The sequence below is a fragment of the Mustela nivalis genome, assembly GCF_964662115.1.
Source record: "Mustela nivalis genome assembly, chromosome: 19".
NCBI classification, from domain to species: domain Eukaryota; kingdom Metazoa; phylum Chordata; class Mammalia; order Carnivora; family Mustelidae; genus Mustela; species Mustela nivalis.
In genome coordinates, this window is record NC_139038.1 from 39,570,150 (window position 1) to 39,592,743 (window position 22,594).

A 22,594-nucleotide genomic window follows, 5' to 3' on the forward strand; every position below is an offset into this window, starting at 1 on the left:
GAGAGTGACCCCCACCACCGATGTGGGACGGAATAACACAAAGCTGATTCCCCAGGGTAGACAGGGAACAGTTTTGCTTTTCCACATGAATGAGGGACTCCAACGTCCTTATCTCCTCCTGAGAAATAAAAGGACACACTGGACAAGAGAGAAAACTTGTGACTGAATGCACCCAATTTCTAAAGAGCACATGAAGAAACATGATAATCAGATGGAGAAGAAGGAAGCCTAGGAGAAAGCCAGCCTGGCAGTGAGAGCCAGTTTCCAGAGGACACATCAGTGAATTCTAGAACAGGCGAGTGAATACAAAGTAAATGAACAAGCAACCTTTTGGGGACAGGTTGGAATTCAACAAGCGAAGCTCTCGTCCAGCCAGCAAAGATGAGACTTAATGAAACTGCAGGCTTTGGTTGGGATCCAAGAGACATACACCTAGAAAATCGTGTGGAGGGGCACCAGGATGGCTCAGTAATTATCTGCTTAAAAGTATTTGGTACAGGTCATGATCCCAGGGTCCTGCAACAGAGCCCCACACTGGACTCCCTGTTCGGTGGGAAGCCTGCTTCTCCCTCTTGCACTCCCCCTGCTTGTGTTCTCTCGCGCGCGGTGTCTCTTTCTGTCAAATAGATAAATAAAATCTCTTTAAAAAAGAAAGAAAGAAAGAAAGAAAGAAAGAAAGAAAGAAAGAAAGAGAAAAGAAAATCAGGTGGACATGAAATACCCTGGCCTTCTAAGGTATTGGGCTGCAGCGAATGATCTCAGTTGTACACCAGATAAAGGGACCCAGTATTGCTGGAGCCCCAGCACACTTTCCACAAAGAAACTTTCCCTGTTTCTGCAGGAAGAGAATTCCATTTTTCTCTGCACATTCTGGACCCAAGTCTCATACTGAACAAGAAATGGACCTAATGCAGGAGTGGTCAGAGCACGTGATGAGAGTTAAAATGAAAGGACAATGTAGACTGATCCAGAGGGGATCCACGTATCAAAGTGATTAATGCTGGTACCTTCCCTCTTCTTCCCCAATGAATCACACAATAACATGTGGCAAGTCATTAGAACAGAAAGAAAAATTCAGGTTACACAAATCAAGACAGGAAGGGCAGGCACAATTCTACAGAATGCATTTGGCAAAAGTACACAAAGATCCAATTCCAGAAGATCTAAATACTTGCTGCCACGAAAATTCATACAACAATATCTATGACAAGACAGCAATAGCTTACTTTTCTGCAGTCAGTTTTCGGTTTTCAGAGAACTCCACCACCATATCCAATTTTTTCTTTAGCAGGTTCAATTCTGCTTCTTTAGCTGTCTTCTGATAGCTCAGGCCATTACACTGGTCTTCCAGGAATGTTTTCCTTTCTGTAAAGGATGAGTTTAATTTTCTATGTTTGTGCCATGACCTGAGAACTTGGTTTCAATGGGGAAAGGAGAAGGGCAAGGCCGTGAAGGCAGAAAGGCATTCTCTCCCTGCCCGATGCAAACTCATTGCCACCATATGGAGATTTCATCCCCCCAAACAAGGTACCTTTAAGTTCTTGGTTTTTTGATTTCAAGGCTCTCAGCTCTTGATCCGCCAGTGCATCTTGGGCCTTTAAGACAGATTTGAGAAAAGACATATGAGGGCACCTAACAGGACAGGATCATGGAGGGCAACAAAGAAAGCCCTTGAGGCATAAAAGGAATAAGGGGCACGTAAAGAAACTAGTTCATGTCAAAAAAACGCACAAATGGCTTTCTTAGAGGAACTGATATAAAATAATATTCTACTATACAAATTGGGCTTGCTATCATCCTTCACTGCTCACGTATTTTGTGGGATTTTCTACGTAACTTGGAGGGCAGCGCTGAATGATGTGATGATTACCCAGCTGTGAAATAAACCATACTTCCTAGGCCTTGAAATTGCAAATCTCATCGGGGTGGTCCTAAGTGAAATCACAGCTCACGGTTCAGTAGTAGTTGCTGTTCCCAGACGCCCACGCTCTACTGCGCAAACAGCACACGAGTACACTGCACTCACCTCACCCAATGAACCGAAAGCCTCCCAAGCCACATTATAGTACAACTAACACCTAACTTTTACCACATCCACATTCTTGATATTCTTTTCTCTCTGAGCTTGTAAGAGAGCCTGTTTACAATGAAGGGAGTCCTTCAAATTTTCATTAATCTCTTCCACCTTTTTGATGTTCTCCTTCAAGAAAACATATTGAATGAGTAACAATGATTCATTCCTTGGGGCACCTGGGTTGCACCTGGGTGGCCCAGTCTGTGGAGTGTCTGACTCCTGCTTTCGTTTGCCTCAAGTCCTGATCTCAGGGTCATGGGACTGATCCCCGCATCAGGCGAAACACTCGGCACGGTGTCTGCTTGGCATTCTCTCTCTGTCTCCTTCAGACCCCCTCCCCTCACTCTTTCCTTCTCTCAAATCAATCTTTGAAATAATAATAATAATAATAATAATAATAATATTTTATTACTTTTATTTCTGCTGTTAGAACACAATTCAGGCAAAGAAAGGAGTCTTACTTTTAATTTACGTACTCCAGCAAGGGAACGCTCATGTTCTCTCTTCGTTTCTGCTTGCTTCTTTGCTTCCCTGGCCTATAAAAAATATGAAAAAGAATCAGAAGTCCAAAATAGCATGTTAAAGAAACCTATATTTGTGACTCCTTTCACAAAGAAGGAGGCAGTACTCTACGTTTGTGAAGCTTCTCTTACTCAAGGAACATTTCTGGGTTGCATGATATAGATCGATAGAATGATAGGGTAAGTAACCAATATGAAATCACAAAAAAATATTTGAACATACCCTCTCCTCCCAACTCGCTATGTTTTTTTCAAGATCCCTGTTTTCATTTTTAAGGTTATTAATCTTCATCTTGATTTGGTCTAAAGTAACTGAAAGGAGAAAAAAGAATTTTAAGATAATTAGCAAAAACAGCGACATTGAATAATCCCAATATATTAGCACCAGAGTACATTCTCTGACACTTGGGTGTCACTAACTTGCTAGCATTCCCATTGTGCCTGAAGGGAGCATGTTGTAGCAGCATTTGAAACCTAAGACATTCTATATCAGTGAGATTCCTACTTAAAATGTTTTTCAAACATAGAAAAAGAAACAATCGAATGCTTTCTCATTTTTCTCCCAACTGTAAGCACCATTCTTGGAAAATTCAAACCTTGCATATGCCAATGTCATCGCCAGAGATGTGACCGAAAAATCAAGCATCCTAGCAACTAACATCTCTCTCCTCCAGTGATTCAGATATAAAAGCAGGTCCCTGCAAACAACCCATAATGAGCAAAACTATACTTTGTTCCTGCTCAGTGGAACGTCCACTTCCAGGTCCTACTTGGAATTCCACACAAGGAAAGCTCAAGATATCAGGTGAGTGACAACTCACAGGCCTTCAGAAACTTTCTGCTGCTCCCAGATCGCCTTTCATGGACCCCAGGCTGGGGGCTCTGGAGGACAAGATCTCTGCTATAAACACACTTGGGTACAATCTCCACGTTACAGACAGTCTTTGGAGGCCCTGGATAATGCACAAGCCTGAGAAGACAAGCTTTTTTCATCACAACAGGAGAATGTTACCCTCCACCCTTAAAGGAAAACAACACTCGTGAGGAGACTGATGGCAGCTGCATAACACTTGTAAGGTCTAGAACACAGACTCCTCTAAGAGCCACTTAATTTTCTCATCGTGGGGCACCTCGGTGGCTCAGTTGGTTAAGGGTCTGCCTTCTGCTGGAATCAGGATCCTGGGTTCTGGGATCACATCCCACATCCAACTCTCTGCTCAGCAAGGACCTGCTTCTCCCTCTCTGTCTGCCTCCCACTCTGCCTCCTTGTGCTCTCTCTCTCTATATATCAAGTGAATAAACATAATCTCTTAAAAAAATAATTCTCTCATCTTGCCTCAAAGTGCAAACTTCTCTTCTCCTGACGCACTGTGAGCACTCTCCTGCTCTGAGACCTCTCTTCTCACCAGTACCACTTCCACACTCACAACAACGAACAACGACATTCAATGGTTTCCTAAGTGCCAGGTGGCCACCCAGGCCGTCAACAGCCAGCACCATGGAATCACCACAATCCATGATCCCCACACACTATCCATTATCCCCGCTGGCACAGGCTCTATTCCATTCATTCTCCCCTGGTAGGCAACGACCCCTCCACTTCAGACTTAAAACCACAGTTTACTTCTCTCCTGTAACACACGCTCTGCATGGCAATATCTGCCTTCTTCCCTACGTGTAGCCGGTTTGCTAGACTCAGAGAGTTTTCTCCTCTTGACATTTCACCAAGAGCCGGCTCATGGTGAAGTACTCACTCCAGACCTCACACTGTCATCATCACTTGCCTCCTAAACATGTCTCTGCAAAATTACACCTTGTATTCTCCCTAGTCCCACGAAGATTTCCTTCTCCTGGTCTCTTAGAGATGGCAACTCCCTCCACACTGTCACTTAGACTCCACATGGGGAAGAGAAGCATTTTCAAGACTTAAGTCAGTGAGACATCAGAAGTCACCATATTTATCCCTCATCAAATTAAACACACATCAAATACGGGTACTGAGAATTTTTGGCAAAGAAAACTGAAGCCCCAAATCTTACCTTCGTATTGTCGAGGCTTTATCTAAGAGAGGAAGAAACAAAGATAAGCTGGATGACAAAACATATTATGAGTAATAATCTATAGTACAGATAGTACCACAATTATAATCCGAAGATATGACAACAATCACTTTGCTTAGCAGCATGAATTCACAGGATTAAAAAGGAAGATAAAATTAGAATTTCTGATGAAGTCATCATGGCTCACAATCAATTTATGATAAAGAGCACAAGTGTGTTTAACTTATTTTTGCCCCCAAATTCTATTCACATAGTAGTCAATGAATGTTCAACCTATTCAATTTTGACAAGGGATCATGCAGACATTGAAAATATATCCATTAATTCATTATTTCCCTAGCTTTTTTTTTATGTTAGTCACCACACAGTCTGTCATTAGTTTTTGTTTTCTTGTTTTTTTTTTTTTAATTTATATTTTATTTATTTTCAGCCTAACAGTATTCTTTGTTTCTGTAGCACACCCAGTGCTCCATGCAATCCATGCCCTCTCTAATACCCACCACCTGGTTTCCCCAACCTCCCAATCCCAAGACTTAAAACCCCTCAGATTGTTTTTCAGAGGCCATAATCTCTCATAGTTCACCTCCCCTTCCAATTTCCCCCAACTCCCTTCTCCTAACTCCCCATGTCCACCATGCTCCACCAATAAGTGAAACCATATGATAACTGACTCTGTTTGTTGCCTTATTTCACTCAGCATAATCTCCTCCAGTCCCATCCATGTTGCTAAAAAAGCTGGGTATTTGTCCATTCTGATGGAGGCATAATACTCCATAGTGTATATGGACCACATCTTCCTTATCCATTCGTCCGTTGAAGGGCATCTTGGTTCTTTCCACAGTTTGGCAACCGTGGCCATTGCTGCTATAAACACTGGGGTACAGATGGCCCTTCTTATCACATCTGTATCTTTGGGGTAAATACCCAGTAGTGCAATGGCAGCTCATAGAGAAACTCTATATTTTAATTTCTTAAGGAATGTCCACACTGTTCTCTAATGAGGCTGCACCAACTTGCATTCTCACCAACAATGGAAGAGGTTTCCCCTTTCTCCACATCCCCTCCAACACATATTGCTTCCCGTTTGGTTAATTTTGGCCATATCTCAATGTGGTTTTAATTTGAATCTCCCTGAGGGCTAGTGATGATGAACAATTTTTCATGTGTCTGATAGCCATTTGTATGACTTCATTGGAGAAGTGTATGTTCATACCTTCTGCCCATTTTTTGATATGATTATCTATTTTGTGTGTGTTGAGTTTGAGGTGTTCTTTGTAGATCCTGGATATCAACCTTTTGTCTGTACTGTCATTTGCGAATATCCTCTTCCATTCTGTGTGTTGTCTCTATGTTTTATTGACTGTTTCCTTTGCTGTGCAGAAGCTTTTGATTTTGCTGAAGTCCCAAGTTTATTTTGGCTTTTGTTTCCTTTGCCTTTGGGGACATATCTTGAAAGGAGTTGCTGTGGCTGATATCGAAGAGATTACTGCCTATGTTCTCTTCTAGGATTCGGATGGATTCCTGTCTCACGTTGCCATCATTTATCCATTTTGAGTTTATATTTGTGTATGGCATAAGAGAATGGTCGAGTTTCATTCTTCTACATATAGCTGCCCAGTTTTCCCAGCACCATTTATTGAAGAGACTGTCTTTTTTCCACTGTATATTTTTTCCTGCTTTGTCAAAGATTATTTGCCCATAGAGTTGAGGGTCAATATCTGGGCTCTCTACTCTGTTTCACTGGTCTATGTGTCTGTTTGTATGCCAGTACCATGCTGTCTTGGTGATCACAGCTTTGTAGTAAAGCTTGAAATCAGGTAACGTGATACTCCCCCATTTTATTTTTGTTTTTCAACATTTCCTTAGCGATTCGGGGTCTCTTCTGATTCCATATAAATTTTTGGATTATTTGCTCCAGGTATTTGAAGAATACTGGTGAAATTTTGATTGGAATGGCATTAAAAGTATAGACATTTTAACAATGTTTATTCTTCTGATCCAAGAGCATGGAATGGTCTTCCATCTTTTTGTGTCTTCTTCAATTTCCTTCTTGAGTGTTCTGTAGTTCTCGAGTACAGATCCTTTACTCCTTTGATTAGGTTTATTCCCAGTATCTTATGGTTCTTCGTGATATTGTAGATAGAATCAGTTCTCTAATTTCCCTTTCTGTATTTTCATTGTTAGTGTATAAGAAATCCTCTGATTTCTGTACATTGACTTTGTATCCTGCCACATTACTGAATGGCTGTATGAGTTCTAGTAGTTTGGGGGTGGGGTCTTTTGGGTTTTCCATATAAAGAATCATGTCATCTGCAAAGAGAGAGAGTTTGACTTCTTCATTACCAATTTGGATACCTTTTATTTCCCTTTGTTGTCTGATTGCTGTTGCTAGGACTTCTAATACCATATTGAACAAGAGTGGCAAGAGTGGATATCCTTGTCGTGTTCCTGATCTCAACAGGAAGGCTGCAAGCTTTTTCCCATTGAGGATGATATTTGCTGTGGGTCTTTCATAGATAGATTTGATGGAGTTCAGGAATGTTCTTTGTATCCCTATACTTTGAAGCGTTTTAATGCATCGGATGCTGGATTTTGTCAAATGCTTTTTCTGCATCGATTGAGAGGACCATGTGGTTCTTCTCTCTTCTCATACTAATTTATTCTATCACATTGATTGATTTGCAAATGTTGAATCCCACCTGGTCATGGTGGATAATCTTTTTAATAAGCTGTTGGATCCTGTTTGCTAAGATCTTGTTGAGAAGATCTTAGCAACAGTGATATTGATTCATCAGTGATATTGATCTGAAATTCTCCTTTTTGGTAGCGTCTTTGCCTGGTTTGGGAATCAGGGTAATGCTGGCTTCATAGAAAGAATCTGGGAGTTTTCCTTCTGCTTCAATTGTTTGAAACAGTTTCAGGAGAATAGGTGTTATTTCTTCTTTGAAAGTTTGGTAGAATTCCCCTGGGAATCCGTCAGGACCTGGACTCTTGTTTTGGGGAGATTTTTGATCACTGCTCCAATCTCATTACTAGACATCGGCCTATTCCGGTTGTTGAATTCTTCCTGGTTCCATTTTGGGAGTTTATAGTTTTCCAGGAATGCATCCATTTCATCTAGGTTGCTAAGCTTATTGGCATATAAACTGTTGGTAATAACTTCTGATGATTGGTTCTACTGCCTTGGTGTTTATTGTGATCTCTCCCTTTTCATTCATAATTTTATGAATTTCGGCTTTCTCTCTTTTCTTTTGGATTAGTGTGACCAATGGTTTATCGATCTTATTGATTCTTCCAAAAACCAGGTTCTAGTTTCATTGATACGTTCTACTGTATCTCTGGTTTCTACCTCATTGATCTCAGCTCTAATCTTGATGATTTGCATTCTTATGTGTGGAGTTGGTTTGATTTGTTGTTGATTCTTCAGTTCTTTAAGGTGTAGAGCCAGCTGCTGTGTTCTGAAGTTTTCAATTTTTTTGATGGAGACTTGGGTGGATATGTATTTCCCCCTTAGGACCACCTTTGCTGTATCCCATAGGTTTTGGACCAAAGTGTCTTCATTCTCATTCGTTTCCATGAATTGTTTCAGTTTTTCTTTGATCTCCTGGTTGATCCAAGCATTCTTAAGCAAGGTGGTCTTTAGCTTCCAGTTATCTGAGTTCCTTCGGAACTTTTCCTTGTGATTGAGCTCCAGTTTCAAAGCATTGTGACCTGAGAATATGCAGGGAATCATCTCAGTCTTTTGGTATCAGTTGAGTCCTGATTTGTGACCCAGTATGTGGTTTATTCTTGAGAAGGTTCCATGTGCACTTGAGGAGAATGAGTATTCTGTTGTTTTAGGGTGGAATGTTGTGTATATATCTATGAGGTCCATCTGGTCCAATGTGTCATTCAATGCTCTTGTTTCTTTATTGATTTTCTGTTTCGATTATCTATTTCTGAGAGAGGCGTGTTAAGATCTCCTACTATTAATGTATTCATATCAGTATGACTCTTTATCTTGATTAACAGTTTTCCTGTGTAATTGGCTGCTCCCATATTGGGGGCATAGATATTTACAATTGTTAGATCATCTTGGTGGTTAGTTCCTTTAAGGATTATGTAGTGTCCTTATGTATCTCTGACTACAGTCTTTAGTTTAAAATTTCATTTATCTGATATGAGAATTGCTACCCATCCTTCTTTTGAGGCCCATTGGCATGAAAGATGCTTCTCCATCCCTTCACTTTCAGTCTGGGTATATCTTTAGGTTCAAAATGGGTCTCTTGTAGACAACATATGGATGGGTCCTATCGTTTTATTTAATCTGCAACCCTTTGCCATTTTATGGGAGCATTTAGGCCATTTTCATTGAGAGTGATATTGATAGATATGTTTTTATTGACATCGTGCTACCTTTTAAGTCTTTCTTCCTGTAGATTGTCTCTATATTTCTGTTCAATACTATTCTTAGGATTTTTCCTCTTTTATAGAACTCCCCCCTTAATATTTCCTGCAGTATCGGCTTGGTGGTTGTGTAGTCTTTTAAGCCTTGCCGATCCTGGAAACTCTTTATCTCTCCATCCATTTTGAATGTCAGTCTTGCTGGATAAAGTATTTTTGGCTGCCTATTATTCTCATTTAGTGCCCTGAATATCTTGCCAGCCCTTTATGGCTTGCCAGGTCTCTGTGGAGAGGTCTAATACTATTCTCATGGGCTTTCCTCTGTAAGTAAGGAGCCTCTTAGTGCTAGCGGCTTTCAAGAGATTATACCTACAATTATGATTCCTCAATTTGACTATCAGGTGTCTTGATGTTTTTCTGGAATCTATAATCTTGGGTGGAGAACATTTGGTCTCTAGTACATGAATGCTGGTTCTTCACTAGATTGGGAAATTTTCATGAAGGACTTGTTCCACTATATCTTCTAGACTTCTTTCATTCTCCTCCCCTTCAGGGATTCCAATAATTCTGACGTTGGAACGTTTCATGGCATCATTTATTTCCCTGATTCTGTTTTTGTGGTTTCTAATCTGTTTGTTCCAGGCTTCGCCTTGAACTTTCTCTCTATCTGTTTGTCCTCCAGATCACTAATTCTATCTTCTGTCTCAGTTACCCTAGGTTTGAGAGAATTTAGATTAGATTGGAACTCATTGCGAGCATTGTGAACATCAGCCCTGGTAACTTTTAACTCTGCCCTAACATTGTGAACATCCTGTCTGGTCGCTTTCAGCATGGCCCTAATCAATTGCACTTGGTCATCCATGGCTTTCTCCAACCTAGCTATTGCCTGGATAAATGTTAGCCTGAATTCTCTTTTCGACATATTGTCTATATTGATAGCCCTTAGCTCTGTTGTGGAAGGTCCATCCTCTGTATTTTTCTTCTGTTGGGATTCCTCCTCCTAGTAATTTTGGTGAGAGATGACTGAACAGATGTAGCTGGATGTATCGACCGTGGTGCAGTCAGGGTGCACTCTGGAACACTTCTGAGCAATCAGGATTCCCCACCAAAATGAGAGAAAAAAGACAAGAAAAAGAAAAAAATAATAGATAGAGAGAGACAGGAAAGAAAGGGAAGATGAAAGAGAAGGTTCAGCCCAAATGCGCCCCAAGGTAAGATTTATGAGGTATACAAACAAAAGACAAACAAAAAGACTGATAAAAGTATATAACAAGAGAAAATATATAAATATATGCAAATACAGGAATAACCTTGTTGAAAAGAACCCCAAGTGTAAGATTTATATACTATCAGGACAAACACAAAAACACAGAAACACTGGTGGAAGAAAAAGATGGGAGAGTGGTTATAAATTCTCAGTGTGGGCAAGGAAGGTTGTTTTGATCCTTGCTGGATGTAATTGATATGTTTGTTAAAGGACTCAACTTTCCTAGGATAAAGGGGGATTAAAAATTGGTTTACCTATAGGGGTAGTATTGATTGGGGAATGGGGATTACTTTGAAGTTTAACTCTATATGAATATTAGAAAATAAAAATAAAAAAGGAATAAACTAAACTAAACTAAAATTTTTAAAAATTCAAAAAATAGAAGTGCAAAAGAGAAACACAGGTGTATGCAACAAAAAGTTTAGGTTGGAAATTTATTATGGAATTTGATGTGCTGGACAGCTCTCTGTGATGGTAGATAGGTTAAACAATTATCTATTTACAAAAAATGAGCCAGAATAGTGGGAACAAATTAAAAATAAAAGTTGTCCTATGAAGTAGTGGTGGTGGTTCTCTCGTAGTCTTTTTTTTGTTTTTTTTCTTTTGATTGGTTTTCTTGGGGATGTGCCTGCCACATTGGTTTTCAGTCAGTAATGTTCCCTGAGTTAAGTCCTCCAGTCCCTGTCTAGGGGGTGGGCTATGAGGAAACCGGTTTTTTCAGGCCTTTGTTCTCTGGAGGTTTTTATGTTTGTTCACCTTCCCCCGCCCCCTCGCCTTGACCTCTTTTGATGGTTTTCCTAGGTTTAGAGGAAAGCAAACTGTACCCTGACCTCCCTCTCAGAGAGAAGCCTCAGTCTGTTCTTCTGTGGGTGTTGCAGAGCCCATATAAATTTCCCCTTGGCTGCTGGCAGCATAGGTTCTGAGTCACGGTCCCTGGGGACACAGGATCTTCTGCTTGTACCCAAAAGCAAGGCAGCGGAGGCTGTCTGGGATCTCCAGACCACCAGAGAGGTTCTAAGCAGCGATCGCACACTGAGATTTTCCCGCTGGCCCAGGCTGGGAGTGCTTAGTCTTTCTGGGTCTAAGAGCACCCGGCTTGCATGCACCTCTTTCGGGGGAGTCTGTGGGTCGCGTGCACGTCTCAGGCTCTGAGAACCGGTGCAGTTCCGAAAGCACCAGGCTGAGCCTTTGAGCACCTCTCTCCTGGCAGTTTGGGGTGGGTTTGTTAGGCTCTGAAACAATGGCGCATATCAAAGAGCGCTGGCTGGGCCTTTGTACCTCTCTCAGGGGAGGGTGAGGGAGGCGCACATTAGAGGCTCTGTAGCAGGGCTCACAAGTTCTGCCATCCTGTGTGGCTCCCATCCCCTCACAGGAGCCAGAACCCACGCAATCGCGGGTTTGCTGGCGGCTCTGGGACCAAGATCTGGTTTCTTTGTCACACTCTCTCTAGCTCAGAGGCAGGGAAGGCTGTCCTGGGACCGGGGACTTAAGCCCCTGTCCCTAGCTTCCCTGATTCCCACAATTTACCCCCCACGTTCCTTTGCTCTTTTGGAGTGCTTTCACCAGTCTCCAAGTTAATGCTGGTCCCCAGACACTGGGCAAGCTTGCTCGTATTTGGGTATTACTTTCCAACTGGACAGCTCTGGTGGCTCCCTCCCCCTTTTGTTTATCTTGCAATATCAGCCCGCCTTTCCCACTCCGCTTTACCTGCCCATTGGCGACTTCTGCCCCTGTAGAGATCCAGATGTGTAAAATTCTGATCTCAGGCTGATTTCATGGGTGATCAGAGTTCTTTGGTAGGTAATCAGCTCGCTTTAGAGTACAGGTTGAAAAGGTGCCTCTTCCTACTTCCCCACGTCATCTTGTCCCTTCTGTCATTAGTTTTTGATGTAATGTTCCAGGATACACTGTTTGCGTATATCATCCAGAGCTCCATGAAATCGGTACCCTCCTTATTACCCATCACCAGGCTCCTCATACCCCTCTCCTCTAAAACACTCAGTTTGCTTCCCAGAGTCCACAGTCTCTCATGGTTCATCTCCCCCTCTGACTCTTCCCCCCCAATTCATTTTTCCCTTCCTTCTCCAAATATTCCCTATGCCATTCCTTATGTTCCACAAATAAGTGACCAAAGGATAATTGACTTTCTCCACTGGACTTATTTCACTTAGTATATTTCCCTCACATTTTTGCAACCCAGTATCTGCAGTTCTGAAGTACAGAACCTGGGACTATTTTAAAATCCTGAAAGAAAGAAAATGGAAGGAAGGAGGAAAGAAGGCAGGCAGTGTCAAGGATATGCCATGTCTTTCCTTCTCTACAAAGCTATGTTGAAACCTTACAAAGAGTTGGCTGTTTGCTGAATTCACACACAGTTATGGCATATGAGGTGCTATGAAGTTTCCCAGACTGTTTAAATGCAGTGTCATCAAAAAGAAGTAAAAGCCATCGGTTGAGATAAAGAGTGGCCCATTATGAGATGAAGCATAAGCCATGACAGAAATGACAGCTGATGGTTCCAAAAAGGGGAGTGAGGCAATTCAGATTTGAGTCACCCTCATGTTATTATAGCTCAATAACATCTAGGCAAGACCTCATTTTGACACCATTATCATATTTCCTGTTTTAAAAGTTTTACAGGATGATGAGAGGCTGGGGCCAACCCCCAAATCTTGCCAGGATATTGGAATATCACCATGCTATCAATAAACCAGTCATAGTATGTTGTTGGGGAGAGTGCATCAGGGGAGGGGAATCAAAAAGCCATGGTTATTCCTTTAATTTCACATGTTGATTAGGAACCTCTGAGCTCCCCTGGCCCATGTCACCAGCCCCATGGGCAGGGGAAGTGGAAAGGTCGATGGCTACACCAAATATATAATATTTTTCTTTTCTCTTTGAAGGGAAGTTTTCTCCATTGTGAGGGAGAGGGGGAATAGTCCCAAGGAGAAAGAAACTCAAAAGAGTTCTTTCTTCTTACAAAGGTCTGCCCTCAAATGAAACTATGTCTCCAGAGTCTAACTGGGGGTTTCCCAAAGACTCAGCCACAGAGGTGAGGGAAATCCTCAACTCCAGTGCCATCTCCTCCCTGTCTCACCGGCGAGGTCCTCAGTCTAACCCCGAGCCAGAGAAGCAGAAAACCTCACCCTAACTCCCACTTACCTCCCTTCCTTCAGCAGGACACAGTATCTAGCTTTCAACACAACCCTACAAGGCATGCTGCAGGTAAAAACCATGACAGCAAGCACGAGAATCACACTTCCTGTGGCAGAAGTGATGGGGAGAGCAGGCTGGACTTTCAAGTCTCTTTGATGTATGATACTGGGTCTAAGGGAAAAGTGCACAAGAGGAAGAAGAGATGGTAAATGTGGGCAGAGATAGGAAACTCTAAGATTGTAACATGTTGTCTAGAAAGACAACAACACCATTATAAAAATCAAGAGTGCTTGCGGTGGCTTCATGAAGACACTCAAAATAAACCAGAGGAAAGAATCATTGACAGGAAAGAAACTTCCAAAAGAGAAACACAAAGACAAAAATTACACAGACAACACAGAAAACCCAAGCCTGATAGGTCATTACAAAATGTGTAACACACACATAACAGGAATACCTATTCCTATAGGAGAGTGGATGGAGAGCTATTTGAAGCAATAATGACAGAGGATTGACTGAAATTAATGGAGTAAACTAATCAAGATCCAGGAAAATCAAAACATTGAAAGAAGGATAAACACCAAAACACACACACAAACAATGAACCAAAAACACCAATGTTTCCTAATCTAGAATATTCAGCTACAGATCATTAAAGACAAAGAAATTGTTCTGGAAATCTGGAGCAGGGATTGGGAGTGGGTGTGGGAATGGGAGAGGGGAGCAGAAACACCTTACTCCAGAGAAAAAGGATAAGAACGACATCACACTTCTTTTCAGAATCCATGCCATCAAGAAGGATGAAGTGTTTATATTGTTTAAAGGAACATTGAGCTAGAAACCTGTGGCCAGTGAAATGGTCCTTCAACACACACTACAGAGTAAGGAAACCCGTCCGGAATAATGGCAGGCATTATTTCAATGATGAAGGGGTCAATGCTCCAAAAAGACACAACAATTTCTAATGCGCATGCATCAACAACAGAGTGTCAGAGTACATGAAGCAGAAACTGAAAATACTGCTGGTGGGAACAGATGAATCTATTCCTACAGCTGGAGAATTCAAAATCCTCTTCTCCCTCATTGACAGACCCAGAGATGCAGAAGTTCCATGAGAACACAGGTGAACTGACCAGCATCACCCATCCACCCCATCCACTACACATTGGCAGAATACTTCATTCAACAATGAGGTATAGACATTCTGCTCGGGCTGACATGAAACAGTCACTAAGAGAGCCCATATTCGGGGCCATACAACACATGTGAACCACCAAAGGAATCGAAATCACCGGAACTATGCTCTCAGACCCCAGTTGACTCAAACTAGAGATCGAGAACAGAAAGATAGCTGGAGAAATGACCAGAGAGAGAGAGATTCAACAGCCCACTTCTAAAGAAGACATGGGTGGAAGGGCAGGTGGGTGGAGGGATGGGTGAAGGAGGTGAAGGGAAAGAAGAGTGCACTTCTTCTGCTGAGCACTGAGAAATGTATAGAATTGCGGAGTCATGTTGTACACCTGAAAGTCACATTACACTGTTTGCCAATTATGCTTGAACTTAAAAAAAAGAACATATGGATCAAGAAGGCACTTCAATAGAAATTTAAAACTACATCAATCTAGGTGATAATCAAAATTGACATATTAGAGGGAAATTTGTAGTACTGAATGGACATAAAAATGTCCAGGGACTATAACATTTTTTGCTTATTTATGAATGAAAGTACAGAAGGTACATTAATATACTTACAGCGAGGATGGTTCTCCAGAGGTAAATGAGAAAGGCACAAGTTCCCAAGAAGGCAGTTAAAATGAGAAGCTTCCACAGAACTTCAATCCCATGAGGGCCAAGACAGAAATGATCAGGCAAGGAAAGGACAAGCTGAAATACCATTTGAGACAATGAGGAATCTCAAAGACTTTTACTGTGTATCTGTCACAAAAGATCAACTTTACAAACCCTCAATCAGCCTCCAGGAGGTAAGCATACCTCTCAACTAGCTCCTCCTGGAGGAGAAGGAGCACAGAGGCATTTCCAAGGAGCTGGGGCAAACTTTTGGCAGTGATGAGTGTGTTTCCCAACTTACCATGATGATGGCTTCCTTGTTGCTTCCCTGTGTCTAATATCAGCAAAAAGTATTCTTTGAAAAGATGTTATGATCATATATACATTATGACACACTAAAGCTGCAGGCAAAATCTAATAGACAAATCTTGAAATTTTATTTTATCTACAAGCACATTGCAACTGTTTTTTCTATAGCTAACAGAACTTGAGAATTTATAAGCCAACATAAAATAAACAAGGTAAGTCAATGTAAACTTAGAATAGGTAAGGAGTCAGTGACTTCTATTGTACATCCATGAAGGACCTGGAAAAACTCCTTTGGACCATTTCCTAAACTACACCCAAAATTTATGGACGAATGAGAGAAAGCATGAATAGAATTTGTACTAGAGGTACAAATGAGCACATTATATGGACACATGTTTATAGATCAGGACATAAGTGAGAGAGACAGGAGGCTGCTCATTAATATGACATGTGATTATTGCCCAATAAAAATAAATCAGAGTTACTGATTAGTTTCTGAAAACATTGATGTTTTCTTTCAGTGCTCACTCTGATTCTGAATCACAAACCCAGATGTCAGATTTCTGAAGTACATAATCAGGTGATCATGTATGTTCTAAGCATATCTGTGAGGGTTAGTATCTCCAAAAAGCCAATGGAAGCAATTCATGTTCCTATTTCTTGGTACTGTAAATAAATCATACAAGAGCAACTTAAAATTTAACTTTCTAAAGAGGGAAAATATTAACGAATGTATTTATTTATTTGAAAGAGAGAGGGGGAAGGGCAGAGGGAGACTGAGTAGCTGAGTGCCAGCTGAGCAGGGAGCCCAACCAGGGCTCAATCCCAGCACTCTGGGATCATGACCCAAGCCTAAGGCAGACACTTAACTGCCTGAACCACCCAGGTGCCTGTGAATTCTAAGAATACAAAATTCCTGGATACGAACACCAAGGCTAGGAACACATCATTTTACAAAAACTACATTTAGAAGTATTTCTGGAGAAAAGACACTAACAATGCAATTCATACTAATTCACACCAAGCTTGAATTTTGTGCAAACAAACCTCTCTAGAAAGGAGCTCCTGAAATCTAAAACATTTTCCTCTTCAGCCCTCACAGCTGAGGTCAGGAAAATGTGTGCTGGTGGGAAACGTACACTGCCTTTAATAGCCACTGTCTGGAAGAGAGCAGTAGCTGTCAGCACAATGGTTGGTCATGGGGATCAAATGCACAAAAGACAGAGGCTGTCTTGTCAGGAATGTAAAACACGCCCAGCTGTGGGCACACAGTACATCTGGCAGCTGTCTGGATGCTGATACCAGTAGCTGAGTCTTAACTAGAGGACAGCCAGTGGGGCCAAAAACTCTAGGTTCTCCGACAGTGGCCATGAGCAGGTGGAGGTGGAAAATGCAACACCAGTTCATTTAGGCAAGAGTTCAGAGATGAGGAAGGGTGAGAAAGGTGAACTGATCCATGAGATGCAGCCCAGGTAGAGGGGAATGATTCCAATCCAGACGACCAAGAAATTCCCTCTTCTGAAGACTCAAATGAAACAGAATGGGGTCTACTTTGACTAGAGGTCTTCATGTGCGATGGGTCTGCCTCAATACAAGCATCCTTCTTGGCTACTGACACTTCCGGATCCCTCTTTCCTAATCTGGTGCAAGCGGATCTAAAGTAGTCTACTTATTTCCAGGGGTGTTCCCTAACTGTTGGCTGACTCTCTCTCTTTCTCCTGGGGGTACAGGGTTTACTTTTTCATGACAGAGTAAAATATTAATGCTGGGAACCACGTATTTCTTTATATTTGGACAATCTAAGGACATCCAGGACTTTCTTATTTTGGGAAAATCAACACACTGCACGTACTTGGTCAAAGAAAGGACAACAACTCATTCACTTCCTGATCACATCACTCCTAGTGATTTTCCTGTGACATATATCCCAGCAGGTTGCGGTCTATTAGTGTCTTCTGGGATTCTCAGGTCTCCATGCACCTGGTGGGACACACGGTCCCTGGGGACAGCCTCCAAGACCAGAAGGAAAGGGCTGATTCAGAAGTTGCTAAAAGTCAACCAACCAAGAAGCAGAGCAAAAAGGACATTTCACTTCTTAACACTCTAGTCCCAACACCAATGCTTAAGATACCCAGGGCTGTCAAACTTGACAAATATAAACAATGCGCTGACACAAAAACAAACTAAACAGAAGCTGGACCCTGAATTTACCAGGCTTGCAGTAGGATCTTCACCAGGATTCCAGGGGACAATCTAACACCCCTAGCTCCTACTAAATTAGAGTTCCTGACATTTTTGAAGACAATTTTAAAGAGATATAATGTACATATCACACAAGCCCCCGATTTAGGACAAAGAGCTCAATGGCTCTTCCTATCTTCACAAATCCTTCCTCCTGACACTAGAAACCTGGTGCCTTCAGGTTTCCATCCTACCAAAGCTGTGCTTCTTGGACCAAGCAGCACAGACAGGACCCAAAACATGAGGGAAATGGCTGTGGCCTCAACCCCTTCAGGCTGACCCTGAAACCTGCCCTGTGGTGCCCAGTCGTCAGGAAGAACTCTCGTTCTTCTGAAGTTACCATCAAGAACCCCATGAAAAAGCTGTGATTAAAGAACCCAGTCGGAAGGAAGACACCACTAGCAGCTTATGGGCACCCAAGTAGCTCAGTCAGATAAATGACCAAGTCTTGGTTTGGATCAAGTCATGATCTCATGGTCCTGAGGTTGAGGCCCACTTTGGGCTCTGTGCTCCCTGCACAGCTGGTTTGGGATTTTCTCTTTCCCACCCTCTCTGCCCCCTACACATGAGCCCCTTTTCTCTATTCCTCAAGTAAATCATATCAGAAGATGAAGAAAAAGAAAAAGCAGAAGAAGAAGAAGAAGAAGGAGGAGGAGGAGGAGGAGGAGGAGGAGGAGAAGGAAGACACGAGTGAAGTGTCACATTTACTCACATTTGGGTTTGGGGAACTGGGACACTGGAGCAAGACAAGCCAGAAGAGTAGCCTTTGCACCATCATGTCCTGGTCCTTTTAAGGGGCACTGTGGGCCCAGGGAGGAAGTGGAGATGGTTGGGGGGCAGGGGAGAGTGGGGTGGGGGTGTTCGGAAGGGGTGGGGAGGGGCAGGGTGGTAATTAGGGAGGGGAATAGGGAAGAAATAAGAGGGTAGGATGGGGAAGGTGTTGGTCAGGAGAAGGGGTCAGGGTCAGTGTCAGGCGGTATCAGGGTCAGATTAAGTACTCAAGGGGAAGTAGCACGGTTCAGAAAGGTCAGGAGGTCAGCAGGTTAGTAAAGGACAAGGTCAGCAGGACACATTAGCAGGTAAAGTGAACTCTCAGGAGCAGTTAGTGTGGAGAATCCATCCTCCACCAAGCCTTCCCGGGATTGAACGTTTCCTTAGCAACCGAGAAACATTCTAATCTCTCCGCCAATCCCCTGCCTTTGCCCCTAGTAGCTCAACATGGATGCCACAGGTGACCTCATTGGTACAAAGCCCCTTCCCACCTGATACCCTAACACGTGCCATCCCAACGACAGATCCTCTCTGGATCTTTAGCCATCCTTCTTGTTTACTTCCTCCAACCCAGGTCCCTGTTCCCTCTTCTGGGCGCTCTCTCCTTCCCTTCCAAACTCCCGTCTGAGAGCCACTGACTGAACAATGTAGAAAGCAAAGGAGAACCAAACTGCAACAACAAGCAAGTACACAACCAGAGTAGGAGGTTCGAGCCCTCTCTCAGCAACTCAACGCAGACAGAACATTCACAAGATGTAAATCTTTATGGCAAACCATCTGAATCCCATAGCTGTCTCCATACATCTGTCCACATCCACATCCACTGATTTTAGGCACATAGGAGACCATTACAAAAATGCGCCCAATTTACGTTAACCATAAGGGAAATTTCAATTTTGTCTCAGATGCATTAATTCAGGCAACTACAGAGCATCTTGTGGTAATATAATGTGCTAGAAATCACTGATAAAAAGTGAACTAGAAATTCCCATATGTTTAGAAATGGAGAAGTACCTCTATCATGGGAACAGGAGTAAAGAAATAGAAAAAAGAGGGGCTCCTGGTGGCTCAGGTCATGATCAGGTCCTATGATCAAGCCCCACATCGGGCTCTGTGCTCAGCAGGGAGCCTGCTTGCCCCTCACTCTCTGCCTGCCTCTCTGCCAACTTGTGATCTCTCTCTCTCTCTGTGTCAAATAAGTAAATAAAATCTTAAATAAAAAAGAAATAGAAAAGGAAAAGAGCAACACTGGAACTGAATGATACGAGGATGATACAATAAAATCAAATGTCTTCTGGGCTGGAATATCCTCCGGTATTAGTCTGAGAAGACTTCATGGTCTCAAAATCATCCCCAATTGGCTGAGACATTGGAACACCTCCGACAGAGTAGATCTGTCACTTCTCTTTGTGACCCTCCTACGCACTAGCTTCGGCTTTCCATGAGGAAACTTTACAGGGAAACAGTCCAATCAGACTCTCATGTCATCTTCTGGGACCTCCAGGAATGAGAGCATTTTAAGAGAAGACTTTCACCAGATTCTACCCTGGCGGATCCAGGACAACACCCAGAGAGCTGGCAACTCCATCTGTGCTGGGTGGGGAGAGCCAAGCAGGTGGGCAGGGCCAGGGACCCAGGAGACTAGACAAACCCCTTGTTATCCTCTCTCCTGGGGCCTGTCCTGAGATGAACTTCCTAAACTGTGTCTCCCTGGGACTCTCAAATGTTTCCTCAACTCCTTCTGGCCCAAGACAGCTGATTGTCAGTGCTCTACAAACCACCACTTTATTATTGTGTAAATTTCTTGTAAACAGGAGCCACTCTAGTACTGCTTAAATAGAACAACACGTTGTTTTTTCTAATTAACGTATAATGTAGTTTTTGTTTCAGGGGTAGTCTGTGATTCATCAGTCGCACGCAGTTCAAGCACTCACCAAAGCACATACCCTCTCCAATGCCCATTCCCCAGCCACCCCATCCTTCGCACCCACTTCCATTCCTGCCACCCTCAGTTACAACAACATCTTAAACATACACATACAGAAAGCATAAAAAACAAGCCAACAACAAAACAAGGATAACAAAACAAAGTATTCAATTCTGCTTAGATACCACTGTCCACCTCAAGAACCCCAGAGTTGGGCTGCTCTGGTTGTAGAAGGAGAGCTATGGAAGGGGTGGAGTCAGACTAGCCCAAAAGGGAACAGGAGAGAGGCCCAACCTGTAAGGGGGGCCAGGGACTTCCATGGAAGATGGCCAGAGTCACCTTGATTAGAACTGGAATCGGGAGCAGGGAAAGAAGCAGGGAACAGAGTTTGGGGGCCTCAAATAGGTGAGATCAGTCATGGAGTTGAGGAGGTGTCCCCAAAGCCAGTGTCAGTCTCCCATCTATGAAACCCTTTGTGTCCCCGGGAGACAAGCCAGGAGCCTAGAGTCTGAGATCCAGCTGTCCTGCTTACCTGCTGTTTGGCCTGGTGCTCATTTCCTTCACCGAACCGGGAGTGTCCATGCCCATGTCCATAACTGTGTGGAGGACAAGAAGAAGTCACATGTTGAGAACACGCAGACATTGACGTCATCACCTCCATGGGCTCAGTGTCTTTGGAGATCCAGTGCCTCATGTCTCACCCCTGTTAATGGCAGCCCGGGTGACAACCACAGGTCCCTCCTGTTTCAGGCCTGTGCTATGCCCTGCCCTTTGCCCACATCAGCATTCTGGCACCAGATGGCAGGAGGACCCCATGAACTGTGGGGAGAGCTTTGGGCCCCTGGCAAGACTGAGAGATTTCTGGACCATGGGAAAGGTGATCAAGTGAGGGATTATACAGGACTGGGCAACTGAGCTTCGGGGTACCCTGAAAGGAATGGGGGATTGGGAACCCGTGGAAAGGGCTGGAGGCATCTTACAAGATTCCTGGGTCCCCACAGGGCAGATCCCTCCTACACTCCTGCTGGTGCTGGCAGGGATCTGGAAGCACCAGCAGCACCAGCAGCACCAGCAGCAGAAGTAGCAGCAGATCAATGGGATGCTGGATGGACCTGGGAAGAATGGTCTGACAGGTAAGGGGAATCACCAGGCTGGGATGCCCTTGGTCTCCTCCTCCTTCCCCAGCCACCTCTCAACCTCTGACCCTGACTTCACCTTCCAGCAGGCCATGGGAAAGCCAAGCATATGTGGACACCCGTGGCCAAGGAAGGGTCTCTCCCCAGAGCTCTGTGTCCTTGTTTCTGAACAGACAGAAGGAGTCACCCGGGGCCCCTGGAACGGGGACGGAGAATCTGGCCCCAGAGCCCTCTCTGATGGGGCCTGGGGAGAATCCTGGAGGGACAGAATGTAGCACTGGTTCGTAGTCTAAAATGTATATGTTTATTAAGGAAATGGAAAAAACAAGTTGCCAGTTGAGCTTCTGGAAGAGAACAGGACCAGTTTCCATTCTTCCAATTTCTACTCTTTGCCTGGATAATTACTTCACCTCTCCAAACCTCTGTGTCCTTCTCTGTGATGTGTGGACAGCATGGCTTCATTCCTCAGGGCATGGATGCAAAGATTCATCGAGATTCGTCATACAAATCTAGTTTAAACTGATACTTATAGCTATCACTATCATCATTTTTTCTTAAAGATTGAACTTGTTTTTCTCAACATTATGCTAAATAAACTTTTATATTTACTTTCTTCAAAAGATTTTATTATTTGAGAGACAGTGAGCACAAGTCGTGGGCAGACACAGAGGGAGAGGGAGAGGCAGCCTCCTCTCTGAGCAGGACTCAGTCTCAGGACCCTGAGATCAGGATGCCAGTTAAAGGCAGATGCTTAACTGACTGAGACACCCAGTCACGGAGGGCCCCTGAGAAGGAGCCCCCAGGGCTGCAGCAGTGGGAAGAGCCCCAATCCCGATCCCTAGTGGGAGAGATACATCCCCAGCACCAGGATATCCTCCAGCACCGGGAACTCCATCTTAGCAATGCCTGCCTCCCCCCACCCCGGGTGGCCCCAGCATCCAGCCTGTTCCAGTCCCTGCCT

General features: G+C 43.4%; 1 long non-coding RNA gene across 1 annotated transcript in view; it reads right to left on the reverse strand.

The window, feature by feature from the left end:
- Positions 1 to 15,215: 15,215 nt before the first annotated feature.
- LOC309854532 overlaps positions 15,216 to 22,594 on the reverse strand; it is a 30,389-nt gene continuing 23,010 nt past the window's right edge. The window contains exons 2-3 of the long non-coding RNA XR_014306285.1: positions 21,030 to 21,093; positions 15,216 to 15,345 (exon numbers count right to left, since the gene is read on the reverse strand). This is a non-coding gene — a long non-coding RNA (uncharacterized lncRNA). The remainder of the gene's footprint in view (positions 15,346 to 21,029; positions 21,094 to 22,594) is intronic.